At 43.5% G+C, this 11976-nt stretch overlaps 2 long non-coding RNA genes across 2 annotated transcripts in view; one reads left to right on the top strand and one right to left on the bottom strand.

Annotated features, from left to right (window-relative positions):
• LOC107833442 (uncharacterized) overlaps positions 1–11976 on the bottom strand; it is a 49567-nt gene that overhangs the window by 18090 nt on the left and 19501 nt on the right. The gene's annotated exons all lie outside the window — the stretch shown is intronic.
• Positions 5683–11976, top strand: part of LOC107833441 (uncharacterized) — a 23085-nt gene continuing 16791 nt past the window's right edge. The window contains exon 1 of the long non-coding RNA XR_001659190.1: positions 5683–5695. This is a non-coding gene — a long non-coding RNA (uncharacterized LOC107833441). The remainder of the gene's footprint in view (positions 5696–11976) is intronic.

The following is an 11976-nucleotide window of genomic DNA, read 5'->3' as shown; positions in this document are numbered from 1 at the left end:
TCTGAAGAATAATGAGCCACTATTAAAAAAATCAACATTACCATGACTAAGTGCAACAATGTAAGCTAATGTAAGATACGTTTGAGTTGTTTTAGCACTCAACTAGAATCTGGGTATGATTTACTATGTCATTGCTATATTAGCATTAGCAGTAAAATCCCAAAACAACAAAGTTTTTGTTTTATGGTTTTAAACACAAGTTTGACCCCAAACCCCACTTCTGGCTCTGATTGGTTGTTAGTAAGCACTGGGAGCTCACTAGAAAGCTCCTGGGAGAAGGCAGAGGAGCTCGATTTTTTTAACTGACTAACTGTCTCGTTATACTGTCATGACACAGTGACAGTTTCAACAAATATGTAAATAAAATATTTTTTATGAAAGTTATATACTACAAAATCTATTTAATGTATAATAAATGTCTGCAGTGATCTAAATCAGTTTTGTTTTTTATTGTATTAAGGTCTAAAAGTTAACCAGACTTTGTGCAATTTCTATGAAGAAAAGAGATAAAAACATAAGTTTGACATTTGATGTTCTCTCCAGTACATCTGTTCTTGTCCAGTTCTGGACTGGCAGATTGTGGCGTCCCATTCCCAAGGGGAGTACAGCGCAGAACTTTCCCACGTCTTATCTGACTGGAATGACAGTCCGCTGCTTTCTGGATCCAAGGCGTTCGGCTAGCAGACAGAACAAATGTCCAGCTCCATATCGCTCTCTGTTGAAGAAGTCTCAGCCCATCGTTACACAGAGAAGATAGAGGAGGGAACAAGTGTCTGTCTGACCAGCTTTAGTGTTTGGATGCATAAATCTAAGCTCCCACCCAGGACCAAGCATCAACTCTGGATCAAAGAAATAAGTTACTGGCTGGGTTTAGCTGGGAGGTTCAATGTTACATTAAAGACAAATATTGCTCCTGGCAGTAAGTTTAATGAAGCCAAATATATTTCAATATAAATATATGTTCCTGAGTGAATTTACAAACTGTAATCTGTGATTTATGTTGCTTTTGGAGAAAAAAGAAAAATAAGACATCTAATCATTTTTTGGGTAAGAAGTTAAAGTTTTTGGTATCTGGTAAGAGAGCCATTTCAAAAAACTTCAGAATGTAATGTCGCAAATCAGAAGGGACTGCCTGTTGCCTAGCAACACCACTGAAGCCCAGTTCGTTATCTAGCAACCCCAGCTGAGCACAGGTCCAGCACGTTTGGTCAGCTGGTTTTAACCGCTGTACAAAGGCTGCCGGAAAAGACAAATGTTTTGTTGACTTACTATCCAGAAACCACTTGCTGCATTCTTGTTGGTTGTGCAGGAGGCTCCACTTTTGCTTTTCAAAGATGCATGATTAAATAATTCAGCATTTGTTTGCAGGCATTTTCACGTGTTTGTAAACGTTGATTTGAAGGCACGTGGGTAAGCAGCAATTTATTTGGATTTAAAGTGTTAAGAGGCCCTAAAACAGCTCAAAACCAGACTGAAATCTGATTTCCAACAATGACACTGTGGAAAAAAATGTAATAAATATGATCCGTGTAGCCCATAGATGTATCCTAACCTGTACAATGAAGAACAATAGGCCACCTTTAACATAAACTTATGGATTTAAAGAAAGTTTTTTTTTTAAATCAACTAAAACCATTTTTTTCTCCTTATATTCTTGCAACCAAGCCCCTGTGATCCTACAAAGATATGCAAGATGGACTGATTATTCGTAAATTCACCAAACGGAAAGAAATTTAGTAAGTGATGTAAAAAAGACTAAGTTTGATTTAACGATACTAAGAAAAAATGTTTTGTGTATGTGTGTATGTAAACACTTGGTTTCTACTGTATAGTAGAAATATAATCAACCTTTCTATGACTTGGTGTAAAAGCTATTGTCTAATCCATTTTGGTGTTCTACAGAGCTTACTAGAGTTCAAAAGAAAGTAAGAAATAATGTAAAACTGACGAAATTCAAACAATCTGATGATCCATTCAAGCTGGAATGAACTGCTTGGAGTTTGTGCGATGAAAGACTTTTCTGGTGAACAATCAATTATTACAGCCACAAACACTGATGAGATTTTTGTCTGCTTTAGCTCTAGTCACTTGAGGCTTGTAGATCTACATCAGACACAAATACTGCTGAACAACTCAAAGCTTTTTTGCTCCACAACTTCTCCTACGCTCAGGCTCAGGCTGTCTGCTGCATACGTGATGGGATAATTTGATAGGGCTGTGTGCCTGTGCTCAGCATCACAGATAAAAGCGGGGGGCATTACGAGAATTAGGCCGCGCGGTTTGTGCAAAAGGTGCGGGTTTGGTGGGGGGCTTTTGAATTCTGCTGGGAACTTAAAGCGTCTGTAAACACAAAGCACACAAGCGCTTTAAGGCGCTAAACCTCGGGCCACACTGGCCACACAATCCACTGTCATATTGAATTGGCGCAGAGTTGTGGGAGAGAGGCTGGTGAGGATGGGAGTTAAGCTGAAAGATGGAGCCCCCCGGCGTGACAGACACTTGTCCGTGCAAAAGGAGCTGTGCAGAAAACTCACACCACCCTCTCGGCAACACTCTGCTTCACTGTCGATCACCAAGACGCTCGGCAACACCGGCTGTCACCCCCACATGTAATATAAATGCAATCTCACATTTTTTCCCTCCCTGTGATGTGTATCAACCATCTCGCAGGGCCAGACTGACACACACTCGCTCAGTTGTGAACACAGACAGTCAATAACAGAACGGGGTGCGAGATTAAAGTCTAAGCCCACCTTCTTTTCATGTGGCAGAGCAGCCGCTGCCCTGAGATCTGGCACCAGATGGCGCTGTGCCGATCGGTGCCAGGAGATAATCGGGACAGATCGGGCCGCATTACTACCCATTATCTTCTAATTATTCTTGTGTGGAGCGCTGATCCTGCCGTTTGTGTAAGTGGATGGCGCAGAGAGCCTGTCGCCCCCGGCATCCCGGAAAATCCTCCCCGCTTCCCTCACTCCCCTCTGGGGATGGAAGGAGAGATCAGCCGAGGGGAAGAAGAGGCAGAGGAGCAGGTGGGAAAGGGACCTGGTATTCCAGCTTTGTGGAATACAGCGCGGCTTATCATGAAAGTGACACCGGTGAGGCCAGAATGAGGAGATCGCCTGTGACCCGTGCGTCTGAGTCGTCTGAAACTTACAAGTTTGACAAAACCGGAGCAAGAACTGCAGTTTTTCCTCTCTGATGACTCTATAAAAACATGGCGAGACTACAGTTCAAGTCTCCCAGGCTTCATTTGTACTGCGCCTGAGTGGAAACAGGCCCCAACCCCCCCTTCACCCCAAAGGATAGAGCTAACTGCGCAGAGACATATGGCCTACCATGTGCTGGGTCCCACATGCACGCTCTTAAGCGCGATTCAACCCAGAACATCTTCGCTTAATTATCAGCATTTTGTTCAGCATCCTCCCTGTTTTGCATATTAATATCCGTCAGATCTGAACGTAATTTGAGGGGATGAAAGCTCAGACTCTGAGGACATACAGTCACGGTAACAAGAAAATACACCTTCTTTGAAATCTGTTTTCTATTATTAGGTGGTCTTTACCAGACTCTAAGCTAACTTTGAGCGTACCCAACACATTCTTTCATTGCTCTTAAACATATCAGGTGCTGTCAATCAAATAGATTTGATTTGTCCCTTATCAGCAAGCGTGATCGCCACTTTAAAAGCAGGATTTGGTTTGCCTGCAGCATACAGGTGTGTTTTAACTCAATGTCAAGACAAAGAGATAACAGACATTTTCAGAATGAATTGTTTCTGCCTATCAAACATAGAAGACCTTGTAAGACCTTTTCCAAGCGATTTGAAGTCCATTGTTCTTCAGGGAAACACTCAGATGAGGGCATGCAATGCTCAGAGAAATTACAAGCAACCCAATCGTTCTAGCTCAGACTCTACAGGCCACAGTTAGCTGGTTAATGTAAGAGATTATAGCAGAGTAATATGAAAAAGACTGAAAAGTATGGCTTGTTTGGAAGGAGTACCCAGCAGTAAGTCTTCTCTCTACAATGAATATTGCAGAAGAAGTTATGCATTGTTCTCTGGAACAATGTCTTTGATAGCTAAAACCAAAGTAGATATTTTGGGTATGGGTTATATATTTGACAAATACTTAGCACGGCAAATTAGCACACTTTATACCAAATATCAAGCAAGGCGATGGAAGGGTAATCCTGCGGACTTGTTTTTCAGCCAAAAGTCCCAGATAGTCATTGGACCAACCATCAATGTCTTGGTATCCTAAGTATTTCTAGAGACAAATGTGAGGCCACCAATCAAACAGGGTCATCCTCAGGGTAACAATCCCAAACATGGCAGCTAATGTACAGCAAAACTGAAAACGAAAGGCAGCAAATTGTGTTTAAAAGCCTTCATGAAATGAAGCAACTTTGTAAAGAAAAGTGAGCCAAAATCCTTTCCCAACAATTCGTACTTTTGCACAATTTAAGTTGGTTTTAAAAGATTTTAGATCCAGCATTATTGTTCTCATTGGTGCAGGGCTACAACTGATAGAGAGCGTGCTTTCCTTTACTAGAACTGTATGATTGTAAACACAAGCCTCGCTGAGGAGGAGTGTGCATATTTTGAAGCAAAGACTCCCAACTGGGAGTCAGAGATGATCTGTGTGTTTTCCTCTACCTTTCTAAACAGGCCTCTTGTGTAAACGAGTATTTGTAGAAGTGTCAGAATCCTGAGATGAAGCATGAGCTCACTGAGTGTGTGTTTTATTTGCCCATCACAGCCGACACTGAACACTCCAAACCCGCCAGACGTGTGCGTTCTGCGGTGCTGTACCCATCTCTCTGGCTGACAAGTAATAAAACATGGCGTGGCATTGCTGATCAATCCCGCCAGCCCACAGGCCGCACAGCGAGGGCATGTATATGCAAATGAGAGCAGCTAAATGCCACCGAGGGGGGAGGAAGAGAGGTAGGCAATCACTTTGGCTGACAACCCGCACAGGAAGGAGGTAGGGAGGGGAGGTGGCACCTGATATCCAGGGGGAATTATTTTATGCAAGGTGATCCAGGAGAAATAAAATTCCAGGTGATAGAGACTAATCAGAACTACGACTGCGCTTGTGAAAGGAAGAGGTGCTAAGTTTCTGCTTCTGTGTGCGTGGCTGCAGTAGAAGAAAAACCAGAGAGCCGTGATTAAAATGTAGGAGAGGCTTTCTGCTAAGACTCGAACCATTCTTCGCTGAGCCGGGGGTCAGGTCAACCGATCCCGGGGGCCACTTGGGCAAATCCCAAACATAAACACAGCAGAAGAAAGGCAGAGAAAGCACAAGAAGGCTGGTGGTAAAAAGGAGTGATAGAACTCATCCATGGGAAGATGAACAGCCCGGGAGATCATGAAGGGAGAGCTGATTAACTGGCCTTTTAGTTCTCTGAGAACTATCCCAAGGATTCCCACTCTAGCTCCACAAATCCTGACCCTAACGCTGAATATATCAACCCTGGGAGCCCCTGCCGCAACAATGAGAAGTCTATAAGCCGGCCCAAGCTGCTCCATTGACGGTTCATTAAGCAACAATGAGGAGAGATAACCACTGCATTGCTGTATCAGTTTGCTTTGCGTCTGAAAATGGAGGGCTTCCCCTGTAAACAAAAAAAATGCGCATTCGAGGAGACTGAAGCAGGTGTTTTTTGAGATGTGAGGCAAGCTGCAGCTGTCAAGCACACCATTATCAGTTTTTTCTTTTTTTATCTACCTGTGACGAGGTATGGCCTGTACGGCTTCAAGAGGAGTGAGACAGAAGGGAAGTTTTGATATAAAAGCTCAGGCCCGGGGCACCAACCCACTTCAGACAGCTACGTTTGAGATCAAAGACAGAGCAGCAGGTCAAAGATCAGAGAGATTCTCCTGAAAATGAACCGTGCGCTTTAGATTGCAGAAGATGATGTCATGCCTAAATCAAGGAAGCCTTTGTGAGCCTTTCTAACCGAGTTGGCATTTGAAGGACTTGCTGTAAAGATCTCAAGCAATCAAAAATACTAAACCTACGATTTGAACATCAAAGCTAAATGCAAAGTAGGGTTTTATGGTAGTCCAACCATCCATCATCCATCCATCCGCTTGCAAGGATCTTCTGAAAAGCTCATTTTAAAAGGCACATGTAGAGACTAACTTGAAGAGCTGCCTGGGCATCCAACATAACTTCCCATCTGCTGTGGCCATGGTTAAGCGTCCAGAAGAAGTTGCTACGTTTAGGTTGATTATCGTTGATTATCGTCCAGAAGTCTCGGTTCGACTGAGGACCAAAGTTGCAACATTTGCTACATTTTCAGCTTATACAGTTCACCTTCAAACTGCACTGTGTCAAATGAAACAAATTGTGAAAAACGGGTTCCCCTCCTTGCCTGTGGTGGCGCTGCACCAAGAACAACTAAAGGAAATGACACAAAAAGAAAACACTACACAACTTCCTTCTTCACAAAATGTAAACAGAAATGAAGTAGTGTCAGATTTTAGCAGTTGTCTTTGGCAAAAGATCACGACTCATTTTTCCCGCAAGCACTAGACTCGTACATTTGTTTTGCTTGTATTTACCCAGAATTCCCTGCGCTGTACTCCACTTCCTGCTTTTGGAGCGATCTCTGGTTTGCTTGGCATTCAAACCGCACCGTAGTTCACTTTAATCAAACTGAGACCTTAGTTTGTAGGCAGATCGTAGTCTGCTTTTTTGGACTGCGTCAGTTTGATTACACATTCACACCTCCCCAAATGAACCAGAAAAGGAGGCGGTGTTTATGAGGACACATTTAGGCACCCCAGAATTGCCGCCATGGGAGATTTTAGGATTCCTCAAACATGCATTAAAGAATCAAGACAGCACTCCAGGCATGTTTTTGATGAGGGAATGACATTATAATGCCTAAGATAGGCTGACAACCTGTCCAGAGTGATAGGCAACAACTCTGCATGAACAGATGTTCACATTTGTCAAAATGGGATAGATTGTTACTATGGTAACTTGGTGACCCTCCGACTTACCAGTCCTTGGATTCCTTCAGATAAGTTTTGGTCTTTTTCTAGTTTTATTTATCTGCGTTCCAGTTGCTTAAAACTTCTTAAGGCAACTTTAATTGAGCCGTTTCTTTATAACCATTCCATGACTTATGAAAGTCAACACTGGCCTGGCTTTCTTCAGTGGTGCGTTATCTCATCTTTACCCTTTTGGTGAGGGACTAAGACAAATTGCCCTCTGTGTCACATTGTATTTATGCCTTAGGCAAAGACTAAATCATGGATTACTAATCAAAAGTTCCAATGCTCAAATCGAGACAACAAGAAGTTTGACTGATTCTTACTCCAGCATGTCAGTCTTTCAAAAATAATGCAGTGTCACTGAGACAGCCATAAATCAAATCCAACTCCAACCCTTTCTGTAGATACCAGTGTGTTCATCTTCAGCACAACAGGCCGGGGCTTCCCATGAGTCTCTGTGATCGCTCTTAAGATCAGGGTTGATGGGTTAAGTAGCAACCAGAAGTTGCAGACATTGCTGTTTTTAAATTTTCTTTGCAGCTGTGATTTCTGACCTCTTTGACAGCAATCAAACTAAAAGCACGGTTGAGCCAGGAGCTAATTGTGTATTATTCAACTTATGGCGACCAGGCCGTGCTGCTTCAGCTTGTTGATCGCACGTATGTATAATTTAAAGTTCTCCGCACATGTATTATAAATGAACATGGTTCACGAAGTAGCAGATAGGCTGCAATTAACATCCCGGAGCTCAGGCTGTGCAGTTTGACTGTCTTTAGCCTATTTTTTGGTTGCTCTTTTTTTCCCTCTTTCCGTCCTTTTAACCCCCCCGCTCTCCTTTCAAACTCTTCCATTACCTTCTTCCTCCCCCCAAATCTCTCCTGTCTCCCTCTTTCTCTGGGAGTCAACTTTATGAAAGAGTCTGAGTGAGAGTGAGTGAGTGAGGACTCTAGAGGCAGTCAATACCTTATCAACTCCTGCCGAACGCTGACACTCTGACGTCCTTGACAGCAAATTATTACTTTTTCATGACGCAACCAGGTGCAATTACAGCAACATCTTTGGGCTCAATCCTGCTGCTCCTGCAACTGTCAAAAGGCGTTCCTGCTGGGATCCTGGAGGAGCTGAGACATCAGTCTCACAGTCCCTCCATAGATCTCAGCAAAGACAGACTGACAGACACGAACGATGTGAAAGAGAGGGACCGAGTGCAAAGGGAAAAAGAGAAGAAGCCATTCAAACGTGCCCAAAGATTTAGTAAATAGTCGCATTCAACTCAGATTCCTTTTTCTTGGCGCGCTCAGCGGTTTGTTTAGAGGAATGCTGAGTGACAGCGAGAATGTGGCAGAGTTTTGTTGTTGTTGTTTCACCGCTGCTAGCAGCCCGGTAAACAGCCGTGTTTGTAATGTCATCACAGGCTCTCCGTCGCCTTCTTTTTCCTGCGCGCCGCACTGTAAACCCTGTGGGCTTGATTATAAAGTTTAAAAGCACACTTTATTGCACAACAACACGGAAGGGGGAGAAAAACAGCCAGGTAAACCTCAATTAAGACTTCAGAGTGTCACTTTCTCCCCGTGGCACAGCAGCAGAAGAAGAGGAGCACAAAGACCTCACAAGCCTGTGATGCCACCCCTGTGAATAGGCGGTGGGTGGGTTGGTGGTGGTGGGAGAGAAACTTTGCCATCCTGGAGGTGGATGTTGCCTCATGTCTCTTTGTGTTTGGTGTGTCCTCCTGGCTGGCGTTGGCAGGAAGTGTGTGTGTGTGTGTGTGTGTGTGTGTTTGTGTGTCATGGTAAAGAAGGACAGAACAAACCGCTAAGGTGCAGCAGAGACACCCAAGAGTCTCACCTTTAATCTCACCCTCTTTTTCTTCCTCATTTCCTTCCCCACTTAGCCAATTCCTCCATTTTTAATGCACCAAATGCCTTCCAGATTAAATTTTTTCAAAGCACACACACATCGGACTTATGCAGGTAATGACACCTCGGTGAGCTATTGGTTTTCCTCGGCCCTCTGTATGTTTTCTCTCTTCTCTTTCTCCCCGTACTCCCCAAGGCCTCTCTACCCCTCTCTCTTTCTTTTTTCCCCTGTGTTGTCAGACACAGATTTATTCTGCCTGTGATGCGTGTAGAGCAGAGGAGTGTGAGCGAGCGAGCAGGCAGGCAGGGAGGGTCAGCCGCAGAAAGGTGTGTGTGCATGTGTGTACAATAAGAGATAAGATCATGGCTCCCCGGGGGCTTGTTTGGCCCTGTACCCGATCCATCAAACGCCCGCTCCAAGTGCCAAGGTCAACTCTAATGAGCATTTTCTGGGGTCTTATTCTCAACACTGAGCGCCCTCCTTTCCTCCTCCTTCCCCTTCTCCACCAGTACTCTCTCAATGCACACAAACACGGACGCTATCCAAACACACCTTGGACATTCCTGCTTAGCTGCAGGATGGATGGTTGTGTGACAGGAAATACAAGACGCTTGCATGCATCCCATCAGACATATCTGCAGGAGAGCAGGTGCACGAGACGGTAGGGGGGTGCAAGGTGAATGATCCGTGTCAGGTAAGGACTGTGGCAGGTGGGAGGACTGTCAATACTTTTCAAGACCTGATCAAAAAATGTGTCAAAGCGTCAATTGCCGATTGATGGGACCAGATGACAAATCCAAATACTGTTTATTATGTTGAACCAGTCTGATTTAGGCTTTTGGTGTAAGGCAGTGGTCTTAAACTGCATTCCTCAAGGGTCGATGTCCTGCAACTTCTGTCTCTCCGCTTCAACACACCTGGCTCCAATATTGGTCCAGCTCTGTAGAGCTTGACTGAGTGATGCAGTTCAGTCATTTAATTCAAGTGTGTAGGGTTTGGGTTAGGGCAAGGTTCATTTTTTTAAAGAACAAAAGCAATGAAGACCAATCCTGTGCTATCCATTCATCCATCCATCTTCTGTTAAGTCCAGGGTCGGGATGCAGAGGCAGCAGAGAGGCCCAGACTTCCCTCTCCCAGCCACTTGGTCCTGCTCCTCTGAGGGAATCCCAAAGTGTTCCCAGGCCAGCCAAGAAACATAGTCCTTCCTGGGTCTTCTTCTGGGTCTCCTACTGGTGGGATGTGCCACTAATACCTCACTAAAAAGGAATCCCAACCAGATACCTGAGCCACCTCAACCGGCTCCTCTATAGAGTGTCGTCATGACAGACAGGACCATCCCTCTTGTCACTGCGGATGCTATGTTCATCTGCTGGGAATCTGCCCCAACGTGAAAAGTAACTCCCCCATTAACTTAAAGTGTAACTAATCCTCCTGTAAAAGCATAACCTCACCATTCGCAAATACTGAAAAATTCAACCAAAGTGGGTGGAGCCAAGAAAATCAATCAGTAGTGAGATGGTTTTAGCTGAAATATCACTGAACATATTTGCACAGAAATTTCTAAATTTTCACAGAATCATAAAGCTAGTTCCCTAAACTGCTTATTTGTTGAATTTATCAGCAGGAAAGTTTATTTGGGGGTTGCTTTCACTTTAATAACTAGTTATCCTGGTAAATATCAGCCACTAGTTTTATGTTTTGCTTCGTCCAGAGGCTCTGGACTCTTCACTATTGAGAAGTGATTGTTTGCTGGACTCTTAAAGTTTTAAATTCTATTCGATTGCTAGGAAAGTCAATGGCCAGACTAGTCATGGTCCAAGAAGTCTTAGCAATTGGTCTTTTAATTAACTGTGGATGTATTTTCACCCAATCTTCTTTGCTGAAGATTTTTAGTTCAACTACACTGGGAAGCATTTCAATCTGTATCTCAGTCAAAATGACCAGACTTTAACTAGGCATCTCCAAAATCTCCATGCTTTTCCTTAAGTATTTAGAGGTGTGCTTGCTTTTGTGCTTTGGACCATTGTCCATTCTTGCCCAGTCCTTTTCCTTTAGGTCAGCAATGTTTGAGTTGTTGATCTTTTGTAATCTCCTGGTAGAGTCACCATTGTGTTTTTAGAGTAATTCAGGTAGGTCGGCCATTGTTGAGAACATTACATTGCATCTTCTTTTCTTGATTTGGCGAAGTTCTTTTGTAACTTTGCTTCTGAGTTTTTCAGTTTAAGAGATTTTTTTAATTCCACAGACCTGCCAGTGCTGAAATTGAACTTATTTATTCAATTTGTAGTTATTTTTCACAGAACTAGGTGGGTTTGGATAGTCCCCCTCCTCCTCAAAATAGATCTAATTGTCATTTAAAATTTTCTTGTTGGCCCAAAAGATGTGTGGATCTCAAACAGAAGAAATCTCTAAGGTGGCAAATATTTTTTCACAGCACTTAATAATGACTTCCACTGCATGTTTTCCATAATTTGGTAATAAAAATATGCCTCAGCGGCAAGGACCGTAGGTGGGCTTTTAAAAGGAAACCGTCCCACATCATCACCTCATCACGTGCTGATCTGCCAAAAGTAGTTAAGGTCTGAAGGCTCGTGCAAGTGTGGGTGTGCACTGGAGCATGTGGAGCATACTAATGAAGCAATAAAAGTCACGGCGGGAGGGGTGAGGGGCATGTTGGGGAAGGGGAGGGAGGAATCGGGAGCCTCTGACAGGAGGTGTGATAATTGAGATGTTGTGACCTCACATATTACCTGCATATTGGCCAAATTAGGGAGTTCAGGGCCAGGAAGGGAGGCTGAGGGTTCCCATGAGCCACCTTGACTCAGTGTTTTTGGGACAAAAGTAGAACACGGTGTGACATATTCCTTCAGAAACTCCAATCTGTTGAAGCGGTTCTGAAGCTTTTTAGATGTAAAAACACATCTTACCAAGTAATTGTGTCTAATTTTTAGTGCCAATAACTTGGTACACTTGAATGAATTTAAATGTGACTTTTCAGCAAGATATCGAAGCTTTTTTTACATCAATAATTCCTTAGTATTGATTTAAAAAGTACTTGTTCCATTGATAGATTATTTAACTTATAACAAGACATTTTCCCATGTTAT

The sequence above is a fragment of the Poecilia formosa genome, unplaced genomic scaffold, assembly GCF_000485575.1.
Source record: "Poecilia formosa unplaced genomic scaffold, Poecilia_formosa-5.1.2 Scaffold385, whole genome shotgun sequence".
NCBI classification, from domain to species: Eukaryota; Metazoa; Chordata; class Actinopteri; order Cyprinodontiformes; family Poeciliidae; genus Poecilia; species Poecilia formosa.
This window is presented reverse-complemented; position numbering and strand designations above follow the sequence as displayed.